This window comes from Mastomys coucha, unplaced genomic scaffold, assembly GCF_008632895.1.
Source record: "Mastomys coucha isolate ucsf_1 unplaced genomic scaffold, UCSF_Mcou_1 pScaffold17, whole genome shotgun sequence".
Taxonomy (NCBI): domain Eukaryota; kingdom Metazoa; phylum Chordata; class Mammalia; order Rodentia; family Muridae; genus Mastomys; species Mastomys coucha.
Window position 1 is genome coordinate 15,338,874 of NW_022196899.1, and position 14,502 is coordinate 15,353,375.

Below are 14,502 nucleotides of genomic sequence, written 5' to 3' on the forward strand. Positions count from 1 at the left end.
ACTATGATTTTCAGAACAGCTTACATATTTTAAAAGTATTTATATACCCAAAAGAAATGTAGACAATTGAATTGGGAGGGGTTTTTTAAGAGAACAACAAAGAGTGAGACTGAATGCTTTGCTTGACGTTTGTAACTCTTGTATCAAGTTACCACAGTTAAGAGCCAAGATTTTAAGCTCTACTAAATACAAAACAAACAAACAAACAAAACACTTTATATATTTATGTTCATTTAAGAAAATATTAGTAGTGATGTATTATTTTGAAATATACAGTTAACACATTTGGAGTTATTTAGAATTTATATTGAGAAAAAGGTATGTATTTTCAGTATTGCCGTAGACAAGCATCTACATAAGACTGTTAAATTGATTGTTGTTTTCTATCAAATAACTTTTATAGTACTCACTTTTAGTGTTATAATATTTTATAAATTTTAAAGCATATGACAAAAAGATATTGTAGGTATTGAAGGGGGAGTCTCTGGGAGGAGTTGGGGTACAAAAGGGAAACAAGAATGTGATTTAATTCTATTTACTTAAAATATGTTTTTAAATGTTAACAAATACAGATAAATTGAAATAATGTCACTTTTCTCATGATAATGCAATAAAACTTAAAAAAATAATTTCAATATCTATTTAAAGATTTACAAGAGTAAATGGATTAAAGTTCACTGCCTTAAAGATATGTTTAGATTTGTTTTTGTTACTGTCATTAAGTTATAACCTCTTTATTTGCTAGATAAATTCTAGAACAAATAAACACAGATCGTCTAACTCAGATATGCTTAATGGATACTAGCTCATCTTGTCAGAAATCTGCTAAGTATAAAGTTAAATGTTTAAGCTTATTATGACAGAAACTCCCAAATCCTAACAGTGACTGACTCCCCAAGGTCTCTGAGAAGAAATGGACACAACAAAAAGAGACTACCTGAATTATGGTACGATAACCACTGGAAAGACTACTCCATTGTGTTGCCCCCTGCCAGGGCTCAGACTAAACTCTGGACAAATAGAGGACACCCAGGGAATTAAATGTCTCATATTGCCTAAGAGAAGGTGAGTCATGTTTCCCACATTACTCCTATACAAGAAAAAGCCTCTCACCTTCTAGGCCTGATGGCCAGACTGCCTCTGCAGTTGAGACCACAGGGACATGGATAAACTCTTTAGGTAGTGAACTAGTTGAGACTGCCAGATCCCTTATCAAAGACAGACAGCTTTGCCTTCCTCACAGACTTCACAATAAATGATACACAAGTTCAAATATAACCATTCACAGATATAAGCTTCTGATATTTCCTTATCTAAACTCACTTTCCAGTGACTAAACGCTTCATATTTCCTCCCCTTGTTATGCCACTATCCTAACCTTAACCAATAGAGTTCATATAAATTAGCCTATCTCTAATAAAACAATCCATTATATGATCCAACTATATAATTACAAGTACAAATTTTAAGTGCCCTTTGGTTACCTTCTAACTATATACTTAAGGTGTTTCTCATGCCAAACTATATAATCAACTATCATATTTACAAATTCATCAAATTTTCAAGTTCCCTTTAATTGTCTTTTAAATATGAACTTAATATGTTTCTCATGATGCTAAATTCATATATATATATGTATATGTATATATATACATATTCAGTTTCCTAGAGAGAAGAAAAAAGCCCTCTTGCTCTTTCTGTTCCACAAAAGGGTTTTGTCTTTCCTAAGCTCATATTAAAGACTGTTCACACTGTTAACAACTATATTGCTTTTGTAAATTTATAACCAGCAGGAAACCCACTCAGACATACCTTTGATGGACCAAACCAACTCCATCTAGATAAGTGCCAATTAATAGGCTAAGATTCCACTTGCTATCTACTTCAGAGGATGAGATTTCCCTCCTGTTCCCTGGGATGAGGACGCCTCTTATCCTTTTCACCAAGATCTAAGGCTTTCAAATGGACACGTAAGAAAAAATTTTTCTCCCAAACTTACTTAACTTTATTTTATGCCTCTAATATATATCTCTGTGTTTCAGCATCATGCCAAGTCCAGGTATATACTCAAAATCTACATCCAGGACAACTCCAGAGAAGCAACCCCCAGAAGTTTCAACCTACTCCCACGGATGCTTCTTCTGGACATGCTCCTTCCTACCCAGGGATGGTTCCACCGACCCCGGACAGCAAGAAAACTGCAAACCCTCCTAAGGCTGGACCAACATTCCCATTCCTGTTTTCTTAGGTTCCACAGAGACATGTTGCCCCAACTAAAGATCACAATGACCCTGTTCCTGCTTCATCACTGCCTCTTTCTAGTTTCTCTCTCTTTTTTTTAATTAAACCAAAATGGAGGATTATTGGCATTCCTTCTAGTCTCCACACAACCTGGTAGTCTCTACCCAAGCCAGGTAGGCCTAGCTTGCTATAAAAGGGTCTGTTTGGCCTCTCCTTGCTCTTTCTGCCCCTTTACTCTCTCTGATTCTCTGACCTCCCTTTCCCTTCTCTACCCATTTCCTCCCCTCTTCCCCTCTCACTCCATAGCTTCTGGTCACCAGTCTCTGTCTCTTCTCTCTCCCCCCCATCTCTCTCTCTATCTCTCTGTCTCTGTCTCTGTCTCTGTCTCTGTCTCTCTCTCTCTCTCTCTCTCTCTCTCTCTTCCTCTCTCTCTCTTCTCTGTTCCCTCCCTTTCTATGCCTCTACTTCCTTCTCAACTTCCCTTCTGTGACGGTTTGTATATGCTCAGCCCAGAGAGTGGCACTATTAGAAGGTGTGGCCTTGTTGGAGTAGGTGCGTTACTATGGGCATGGGCTTTAAGACCCTCCTCCTAGTTGCCTGAAAGTCAATATTCCGCTAGCAGCCTTCAGATCAAGATGTAAAACTCTCAGCTCCTCTTGCACCATGCCTGTCTTGATAGTGCCACTTTTCCTGGGCCAAGCCCATTCAAACCACCCCAAAGTCCTTGGTTAGGTTTGCAATCCCTCTTCTGAGCGCCTTGGCTGCTTTAGATACCAGGGTATAGGCTTCCAGCATCCATTCTAATCAGTCCCCAAATATTCCCAAGCCCCTCACATTGCATACAATGTCCCTCAGCCAGAAATACTCTTCACCTGAATGGCATAATTGTTGGGCTCTGTTTGGCCCTGGTTTGGGCCTTGAGGACAAACCTGAGCCTGGCTCGAGTTTTGTAAACTGTCTCAGTCATTTCTGTACTGGAGTGACTCAACACAACCTGCTTAAGCCTGCCTTTGCCTAGCTCCTGCTGACTGACGTAGAGTAACTTTGTTGGCTCAATCAGTCACCCCATACTCCTCGTCAACAGACTCCCGGCTCGGTGTGGTTATTCTCCCGAGGCAGGAGCTCCGAACCGGGACACTCACCATCCCGCTCAGCCCCAAGAGGCTCGGCTGGACCAGGTTCTCTCCCTCTTGCCTGGTTCTGTCGACAGAGAGCCTGCCCGGCACATAATGACAAGATTTTCCTCTAACACCACTATGCTCTTTGTGCATGCTCTACTGGGCCTACAGCTGCCCATTCTTCTCTCACTTCAGAATGCCATATAAGTATCCATATATATGTAAACTTGTGATTATCTTGATTGATATCATTTTCATTCTAAGTCACCAGTACTTTGAAATCTGACTATCTTTGATTTCTCAGTATTGTCTCTGCTGGAAGTAACATTGGTTCTCCATGCTATAAGGCTCAATAGAACTTTACTACTAGATGTTCAGCACCTCCTCACACAGTAGGATAATGACCCAGAGTGCAGGAGCATGCTGGACCAACACCCCCACCCTACCCCTACCTCCCCACTGCCACCTCTCCCTCCATTTGCAGATGATCCATTTCTGTCTCAGAAATTTGGAGTTTCTGATTTGCAGTAGCATTTCAAAGGTAGTAACACCACCACAGAGGAGCAGAGAAAAACGTCTGACAATCCTTTATTATTGTGCAGGATATTTGGAACATTTCATGATATAAACAACAAGGTTTACAACAGACACTCCCACATAAACATTGGAACTATGTCCCTCTGGGCACAGCAGAGGCCAGTCCAAATCCATCTCGTCAGTCCGCTCAAGGAGGCTCCCTGGCTGGCTCTAAGTGTCAACTCTGAAGAGGAATGCATAGCAATCATCTTGTGAAGAGGCTAGATCCTTTAAGAAGCTTTGCGGAGGGCTGGAGAGACGACTCCCTGTGCTGGGAAGTGCTCTCTGTGTGTTCCCAATCTGTTTTTCTGTTGCCGTGACAAACTGATCAAAAGCAACTTAGGGAAGGAAGGGGTTTATCTCATCTTACAATATGCAGGTCATGCCACGGAGAAAGGTTGGGGAAGTAACCAGGAAGTGGGAACTACATCAGAGGCCATGGGGGAATTCTGCTGACTGGAATGCCTTTTATGACTTTCTCCGTTCGTTTTCTTGTATAGCCTAAGCCCATTTGCCAAAGGATGACTCTGTCCACAGTTGGCTAGGCTCCAGTACACCAAACATTAATCAAGAAAATGCGGCACAGACATGAAGAAAAGACTATCTGACAAAGACAATTCTATTGAGAATCCCTTCCCAGGTGATGCAAGTTTGTATCAAGTTGACAAAAATTAACACACTACACTACAAGCATGAGGACCTGAGTTTGATCCCCAGAACCTAAGTAAAAAAAAGTCCAAGTCCAGAATGGGGACCAGAAAAGTTGCTCAGTGGTCGAGTGCTCACTGCTTCCGTGAAGTACCCTGGTTCCATTCCCTGCCCATTCACTGAAGCTCACACTTACCTGGAACTCCAGTTCCAGGTGACCCAATGGCCTCCTTTGTCCCCACCACCACCACCCAAGTGCACTGAACTCACACACACAGTAAACATGTATACCTTCAGGCACATACATACACATCAAATAAAAGAAATCAAATCTAAAAGCTCAAAAAGTTTGTATACTTATAATCTCAGCATTGGAAAGGCAGAGACAAGGGAAGGTCCCTGGAACCCATTAGCCAAGCAGCCTAGTATACCCCAGGCAGTGGGAAACCCTGTCTCCAAAAACAGGGTACATGGTGCCTAGGAAACTATACATGGGGTTGGCTTCTGGCCTATACACCCTCAAACAAACACACCCATGCACACACATAAATATCTACAGAGTTTTGCTTTATGTTGTGCTGACACTAGATGACTAAAAGCCCTCCTATTACTTTCTGAGTATTTATGTCCCCCAAACTTGAATTTTTAAATCCTATCCCTGAAATTGATAGTTTTAGAAAGTAAGACCGTTTGGCCATGTTTGGATCAAGAGTGTAGTAAGTCTGTCAAGAAAATTGTGGCCTTTGAAGTCACCTCAGAAAGCCACTTTATTCCCCACTGCCATATGAGATCTCACTTAGAGGGTCCCTTCTCTGAAGCAGGAATCCCTGAACTTGACACTGAATCTTCCATGGCCTTGATCCTAGACTTTACAGCCTCCCATATATGAGAGAAACAGATTTCCTATAATTTATGGTGATTAAATATATTTAATTTGCAGCTATTGTAATTATTGTCATAGCATCCCAAACATATTAACAGCTTCTATGTTCTTGGACCCACATACAAAATTACACAGATGTTTTTCACATATTAACCCTTCAGTTACTCATTTACTGACAGATCACACCTGAAATTCTTCCCTTCTGCATTTGATGCTATTTATAGTCTTGGTGTTTCTACTAATGGACTACAACTTACTTTATTATGGTATGTCTTATATGCCACCTTAAATTCCTGGGTAGAGTAAATCCATGTAAACTGAATCTTAGTTCCTTTTCTTAAGCGACAGCTTAAGTTCTCTCCTCACTGACATACATTATTATTCTTGTGGCTTTCTCAGACAGTGTTATGGATTGGTTCTAATGCTGTTTGTGTTTCTAATTCGGCTCCAAAAATTACACAGAACCTTCATGTCTGCCTGCAAGATATTGAGTGTCCCTGCTCCCAGTTGGCTCTAATTGATAAAGTTCCATGCAGTCAACCACTAGGCAGGGAGACAGAGAGAGGACTTTAGATTTCCTGGCAAGGGACAACAAGAGGAACGAGCTTTTAGAATCGCCATGTCTCAGAAACAGAAACATCAAGCCTGAAAGCTAGGAGAGAAAGCATACAAAAATGTAAGAATCGGGGGAGAGTGGCCCCAGGGGCCACTCCCTTGACTGGGTCTGGTGGAGCAGAGACAAAAATGTAGATTTTAGTAAGTAATAATTCAGGAATACCAGAGGGGAAATGTTAGCAATGCAGAGGTTTGGAAGTATTCAGCCATTGCTCTGTTTTAGGCATATTAAAATAGAAGGCTCCCTTCTTCTCTCTCTCTCTCTCTCTCTCTTTCTCTCTCTCTCTCTCTCTCTCTCTCTCTCTTTCTCTCTCTCTCTCTCTCTCTCTCTCTCTCTCTCTCTCTCTCTCTCTCTCTTTCTGTGTGTGTGTGTGTGTGTGTGTGTGTGTGTGTGTGTGTGTATGTGTGTCCTTTCTGGAATCCAGAGCATTTTGGCAGAAGCACATGCATACCCACTGGAGAATTTAAAGTGGATTAACTGACTAGTGCTTCAAGACACTACAATAAGAGATGTCATTTTCTCATCAAATGCCATCATACTTACAGACAAGTTTGCAGCAGAGCTTCTGCATACGGAGACTAAAGCCAATAGAAAGACTTGGTTCTCATGAAAACAGATGTATCACTGTCTCAACAGGTCTGCTTAGGACAGGAGTTCTTAGTAACCAGCTCAGACTTTGAAACCTCCAACCTTGAGGTTACACTTTGATCTTCTGTGTGAACAAGAACAGGAAGGTCACAGAAATATTCCCCTCTACACACACATATGTGCCAACCCAAGACCCATTTTTAATTCCTCCTTCAACCACTGCTTTCTCTGGAAAAGCACTCACTGTGCTTCACCATTCTAACCCTTATCTCAAGCACAGTATCTCTCTGCCCCTTACAACAAATATTTTCTTAAGCATTTAACCCAGATTAAAAGTCATTGATCATGAATTATTCCATATGCTTCCTTGCACGAACCTGGGATTTTAGCTGTTTCTCTTCAAGCCCAAGTTAACCATTAGCAAGAGATACTGAGATTTTTAGCAACATCAGAGTAGGTCCACATTTTGTGGGCCTGAGGCTGATCTTATTGTTGTTTCCTTTGGGCTCTCTTTAAAACAAGGAGTTCAAAGACATAGAATAATAAATGAGATGTACATCGGTTATTCAACCTGGCTTTGGAATTACCTAGGAGATACACCTCTGGGAATGTCTAAGGATGGTTCCAAAACATTTGAACTAAGGAGAAACTAAAGAAGTGCTGTGGGCAGCACCATCCTGTAGGCTGGGATCTCTCTTCATTAAAAAAAAAGAAGAAGAAGAAGAAACAGCTGAGCCCCAGCATTCAACTTTCTCCCTACTTTCCTGCCACAGATATAGTAGGGTCAGACTCGCACCCAGGATCTTCTCATCCACCATTGAACCACGATGCAATATAAGTCCTTATTTCTTAATTTGTTTCTTGTTATATATTTGGTCAAAACAATGATTAAGGCAATCAAATACAAGATGCAAAAGTAAATATTTATTTATAAATAGGAAAATTGCAGTAAATCATCCATTTCTCAGAAATAAATATTCAAACATCAGAAAACATACAAGAATGTCTTGTTTGCCAACTGCTGGATCTTGCACAATTTCTTCTACATTTATCTAGCGGTTCTTAGTTTATTTCTTTATTTATTCAGTTTCCTTTTCAACTCTGCATATTCCTAGCTTAAAAAAAATTATAAATGACAGACTTCGTGATTGAAAATGTGTTAGTAAGATTTCTCTTTGTTACTGTTGGAAAGCTCTTATTCAGTTTCTTTCCTATCCACTTTGAAATAAATCAGAATTTTCAAGTTAAATAATCTTAGTTCTTCTTTATACTGACAGAGCTCATGGAGTAGCTAGCCATTGACTGGCTTCTCACAGAAGTACCTTGATAGTTTTATATTCTTATCTATGGAGAGAATTTGCAAGCTGACTACACAGACTAACTCAAAGCAGATTAGCTACTGGCAGTTTTTCATTTCTCCTGATTAGAAGGACTTTCCCCATACTGGACCCTGACTATATATTTCAAACATTTTTCTACTTTAATATACAGAATATTCCAAATGCTGGGCGTGTTAATAATCAAACTTGACAGAATCTATAATTACCTGAGATGGAAGTCTCATGCCTGTGACGTTTATCTTGATTATGCTAATTATTGTGAGAAGACCCATTTTAGCTGTGAGTAGGACAGTTCCCTGGTGGGATTCTAGGGTATAGAAGGATGCGTCAGCAGCAGTATACATTCACTTCTCTCGTCTGAGTGTGAATCAAGCTCTTGCTGCCTTGATTTTTCTAACATGATGGACAGTACATCTTGAACCATAAACCAAAAGACATCCTTTCTCCCTTAAGTTGCTTTTTTAGAGTATTTTATCACAGTTACAAGAAAAGAATGTCAGACTCTGAGTTTCAAAACACATATTGGCTTTGAACAAAAGAAAACAGCATTGGGGGCTGGTGAGATGGCTCAGCGGGTAAGAACACCGATTGCTCTTCTGAAGGTCATGAGTTCAAATCCCAGCAACCACATGGTGGCTCACAACAACCCGTAATGAGATCTGATTACCTCTTCTGATGTATCTGAAGACAGCTACAGTGTACTTATAATAAATAAATAATAAATTAATAAAAAAAAGAAATCAGCATTGGTGGCAAGGCTGGATAAGTTGGTTAGTGGGTAGCAAGAGTAATACAGCTATTCGTTAATCATACGCAAATAATATTTTCTTAAATCTCTAGCTCTAGGCAGGAGTTTGAAAACCAAGCAAGAATTTATTTTTATTTTTATTTTATTTTATTTTATTGTGGGTTTTTTTTTTTGAGACAGGGTTTCTCTGCATAGCCTTGGCTGTCCTGGAACTCACTCTGTAGACCAAGCTGGCCTCCAACTCAGAAACCAACCTGCCTCTGCCTCCCTAGTGCTGGAATTAAAGGCATGTGTCACGATTGCCCGGCTCCAAGCAAGAATTTGACCTTCTACAAAGGTGAGCCTGAGTAAGAAAAATTGCTTTTGGCTGGCAATCAAATACCATATACAGAGAAGTTTTAAAGTTGGTGTAAACATATGAAGGCTTTACAGGGTAGGTCTTAGGGCCTAAGAATGGTCTAAAAGCATCCGCGAGTCAGGGGCAAGAGTAAGGCCTGCTGCTCCCAATCCTTAGGTGGGAATAACAGTCTCCTATCCATTCTGGAGAATTGTTCACCCTGGTGCATCCTCCCACTTCCATTTGCTTTTTGTTTTTTGGTTTTTTTTTTTTCCACAGAATTACCCTGTGGTTATTATTTTCTCTGTAGTATGTATTATGTTTGACTTGTTTGTATGTAGAGGCAACTAATATTTTTTTATATAATGAGTTTAACCTAGGCCTTCACATGTGAGATAAGTACTTTGCCATTGAGATCTATCTCAAATAACTTTCACATTTTTATTCTGAGATACAATCCACTAGATCGATTAGAATCTATCTAAATGCACTCTGTATAGACCAGGCAGGCCTTCACCATGTAGTCATTCTGCCTCAGCCTTCTGAGTTATAACCCCAGCTGAAAGCCCCACTGTGGAGGCACACACACACTGCCAAGCACTTTTTATCACCTCAGTTAATTCTCACAACCATCACATTGCTCCATGGCTACTAAGACAGTTTGTTTGTTTGGTTTTGGTTTTTATTTCTGGTTTAAATGGAAAACCTGGGTCTCAGGAAGATAAATATTCTCTCAAGGTCAAGTAACTACCAAAGCCACAATTTAGATGTAGCTGTCTCACTAAAACCAATGGCTAAGAATAACTAACAACTATAGTCACCTGGCCATTTGCTCTGCATAGCTTGCAGTGCACACCTTTACTATATTGCCTTGCGAGAATGCGAGGGACTACAGTATGTAAGATGTTCACCACCACTCTGAAACCTCCTTGATGACACTGACAGAAGGCCCACCATTGGTACATGGACATTTCATTCTAGAACCCACATACCTGCTTCTCTCTCTCTCTCTCTCTCTCTCTCTCTCTCTCTCTCTCTCTCTCTCTCTCTCTCTCTCTCTCTCTCTCTCTCTCTCTCTCTCTCTCTCTCTCTCTCTTCTTTTGACTACCTCATCTTTAGTGTCTTAGCCTTTCTACTCTATAGTAGCCTTTACAAATATTTTTTATTTATTTTATGATTGGGAGTATTTTGCTTACCTGTATGTAAGTATACTGCCCTCAGAGGCCAGGAGAGAGTATCAAGTACCCTGGAACTGAACTTATGTAAGCCATCATGTGGGTTCTGGGATGCCAACCCAGGTACTTTGCAAAACCCATGTGTGCTCTTAACTAGGAAAAGCCTGCCATTTTCTGAAGGAAAATGAAGGAGGAATGGATGGGAGGGAGTTGCTGGAGAGTGGGAGTTGGGGGGGGGGGGAGAAACTGCAGTACAGAAGTAATATATGAGAGAATAAATTAATGAAAAAATACATAGATCAGTTTTAAGATTTAGTGTGTGTCACACACATAAGTATATGCCATATATATGTAGGTATCTGTGGAAGCCAGAAGAAGGCATCAGATCCCCTGAAACTAAAGTTATGAGTGGATATGAGCCAGCTAACATAAATCCAATATCAACTCCTCTGAATTAACCACTTAACCATGTCTTCAGTCCCTAATAATTTTCAGTTAGAAATTTCAAACTTAGATAAAAATTGCCAGTGTGCTATAGAATCTAACCATTCCTAACAATTTCAGAGTAATTTTATATGTGCTGCCTTATAAACTCTTCTGACAGTTTAGTGTGAATTTTCTTCAAACAGGAATGTCATTTTGCATAGCCACAATAAGACTATGAAAACAAGCTGGGCAAGTGGTGGCTCACACCTTTAATCCCAGCACTTGGGAGGCAGAGGCAGGCAGATTTCTGAGTCCGAGGCCAGCCTGGTCTACAGAGTGAGTTCCAGGACAGCCAGGGCTACACAGAGAAACCTTGTCTCAAAAAAAAAAAAAAAAAAAAAAAAAAAAAAAAAAAAAAAAAAAAAAAAAAAAAAAAAAAACTATCAAAACAAGAATATTAACACTGGCATGTCATCACCGCTTACCCTCAGACTGCATCCGGGCTGCACCAATCGCTTCACAGAGGATACGATATTGGCCAACCGTGTCTTAGTCTCCCAAGATTGCTACCTCAGATCTTTTTCAGCCATCTTCTCCTTGACATTTCGGAAACAAAGGGCCAGTTATCTGCAGTCTGTCCCCAGACCGAGCCTACTTGGTGTTACATTGGGACTGAAGTCGCACCTTTTCTAGGAAGCTTCGTGCATCTCCCCAGCCCCGAGAGCTACTTTTTGTCTGGTTTCCTTGGAGGGAAGTGTGGAATTGGGTTAAGATACTACCTGCCAGAGGCAGACCTTTCCAAATGCTGAGCTTCTTTTCTTCTTAGCACACAAATAAGTTATGAGAACTGCTTCTCTCACGTTATGTAACTCTCTACTCAGACTTTCATCCACGTAATTTTCATCCATAGATATTTCTCAGTTTAATTATTACCACCATTGCTGCAGACACAGACGACTGCTCTATCTAATGAACTTATATCCCTTCCATCTTTATAAGGTAGCATCCAATTCCCACATCCGACATAGTCCGTGTGTTTATAGTATTTATTCAATGATTTATCGTTCTGTAGTAATTATTGTTTTGAAGATCAAGGTCTTCACACTTCTCTCGGTCCCTTTGAAGACATTCTTTGTGTTCACAGTTCCATTACTCTTGGAGTTCTTCCTTCTACCTTGAGATAGTAAGTTCTTTTGGCTCTCCTTGTACTTTCCTTGTTCCAGTAGCAGATAGCACCAGCCCCTCTGAAACTCAAGACAATATCGTAACTATGGAGCCCCGTTTAAAAAAAAAAATCAAGTTATCTGCTTCCAATATATATCAACACAGAATCAGTATTCCTACTCTAAAAATAAAGAGCAGGAAGAGAAGAAGAGAAGATCAGACCACAGCTCAGGAGAACAAACACCAAACCCCACGGTTCAGACTCCTGGGCTGTCCCTTCCCTCCAGCCTACAGCACACATCATTCCCTTAGCTGGCTCCACTCTGTGCCTGCCACTAGAGGCAGAGTTAAAATGTCTCATAGGTCAGCATTGACCCCAGACATCAGGCTGCTTCTTCAATCTAGACTATTTTTGTAACAGACCTCCAACTTCTCAAGCACACCTTATGTAGTACATGCTCCTGCTTCTTCCCAAGGAGGCAGATAAGTAAAGACAATCAAGTCTCACCTCTCAGGGAGGATGCTTTTTGAAAATCTGTTTTGCTGAAGATAACCCGCTGCTCAAAAAGTCATTTTAACTTCCAACTAAGAACCAACGTATCTAAACAGGTTCCTAAGCAGATCACCTTTAGCCGTCAGAAAAGTTTTCTGATATTATGTATGAGCGTTTCTAAATTTACAAAGCAGAGTGAGTTCCTTTATGTCTGTGTTAGCACTTTCATGCTCAGACAGGCTGGTGAATTCCATGGTAGACTATTTTCAAAGACAGCTGAATTATATATTGCCAGAAAGTATAGTTACTTCTGGTCTACAATGGCCCAAGTTCTGTTTGTAAGGGCTATATTAGTTCTGCCTACTCCGCATTCAAAGAATTCTCTCACTATACACAATATTTATTGTTTTATGATTATAATAATTCTTATATAATATTTTAAAGTTCAGAAGCCTATAAAGAAGAAAATAAAAATTATATGCTTTTTGTCAGAAAGCAATAACAACTTATTTCTCTTAACTATTTTTCTTTGTGCATTTTCATGTTTTGTACCACTCTTAAAAATTTACAGGGGTTGCAGAGATGGCTCAGTGGTTAAGGACACTGACTGTTCTTCCAGAGATCCTAAGTTCAATTCCTAGCCGCCAATTGCCAGCCAGTTCACAACCATCATTAAAGCAATCCGATGCCGTCTTCTGGTGTGTCTGAGAGAGTGACAGTGTACTCATATACATCTAAATAAATAAATAAACAAATAAATAAATAAATCTTTTTTAAAAACTTGTAATTATAATATAATCTTTGTTTTTTCTTTTTTCCCCCATTTATATCAGTATCACTTCCTATGACATCAAACTTGGTAAATAATGTTACTGGACAACATTCCATGGATTATACCCTAATTTACTTTTTATATCCACTGTTGAAAAGAGTAATGTAATGAATACCTTTGCACACAAAGCTCCATCCACAACTTTGGATGCATTCCTAGAAGTGAAATTACTATGTCAAAAGGCACAGTTTACATCTTACCTAAGAGATTATACAAAAATCCTTGGTATAATTTCTTACCTTAAATGTCTTTTCCCAAGTTGCTAGCCTAAAAATTTATCTCATTTTACATTTAACTGTTCTCAAGGCTTAATGTTTTACATCCCTTTCTTGTGTATATCTGTATGCTTCATGTTTCCTCCTGTTTCTTGTATTTCTTTTGCTGACAAAAATATTTATTTATATGAAATATATTTAAAGTATGTATTTTTAGAGAGACAAAATATATCTTTAATAAAAGAAGTATTTTAGTTGCATGTGTTTTGCTTAATGAATTTACAGCAAGTACTGAATAGAATTTAGAATGTCATATTGAGAACTAACCATTTACTGTGGTTTTCTGAGAATATTCTTTTTTTCCATTTTTATTAGATATTCCTGGTTTCCCCTCTGAAAACCTCCTATCTCCTCCCCCTCCCCCTGCTCACCAATCCACCCACTCCTGCTTCCTGGTCCTGACATTCTCCTATACTGGGGCATAGAGCCTTCACAGGACCAAGAGCCTCTCCTCTTGTAAGATCTGAGTAAACAGGGACATCTCAGAAAAACACCAGGAGGCCAGGAATTTCCTTAATAAAATAAGCTCAGGAACTTTGTGAATGTAGTGGAACTCTCTGGAAGGTTAATTAACAATCCTCAGATCACAGGATGAAAGCCAACCTGCGGGTGGGGATACATTCCACAGGGTGGACCTTCTCCACTTTCAGACAAGGGAAGTCCTTGCTACCTCATTCCCTGAAGACCAATCAGTTGAAAAAGTCACACTCGTTTGTCAATCACCTTGTGTCCAATGGCTGCTGCAATTGAATATTGTATAAAAGCTCACTGAACAAGCTGTGTGGGGTCACCACCTCTCCTTAGGGTCTGGGACAGCCCCAGTGTACTGGAATATTAAAAATCCTCTTGCTTTTTTGCATCGATCAGGTTCCATGTGAGTCACTCAGGGGGTCTCTGGTAAGCTAAGGCTTGACAGGATCTTACATTCCCATTGATGACTGCAAGCTCTGGGGGATACTGGTTAGTTCATATTGTTGATCCTCCTATGGAACTGCGAATCCCCTCAGGTCCTTCAGTCCTTTCTCTGGCTCCTCCACTGAGG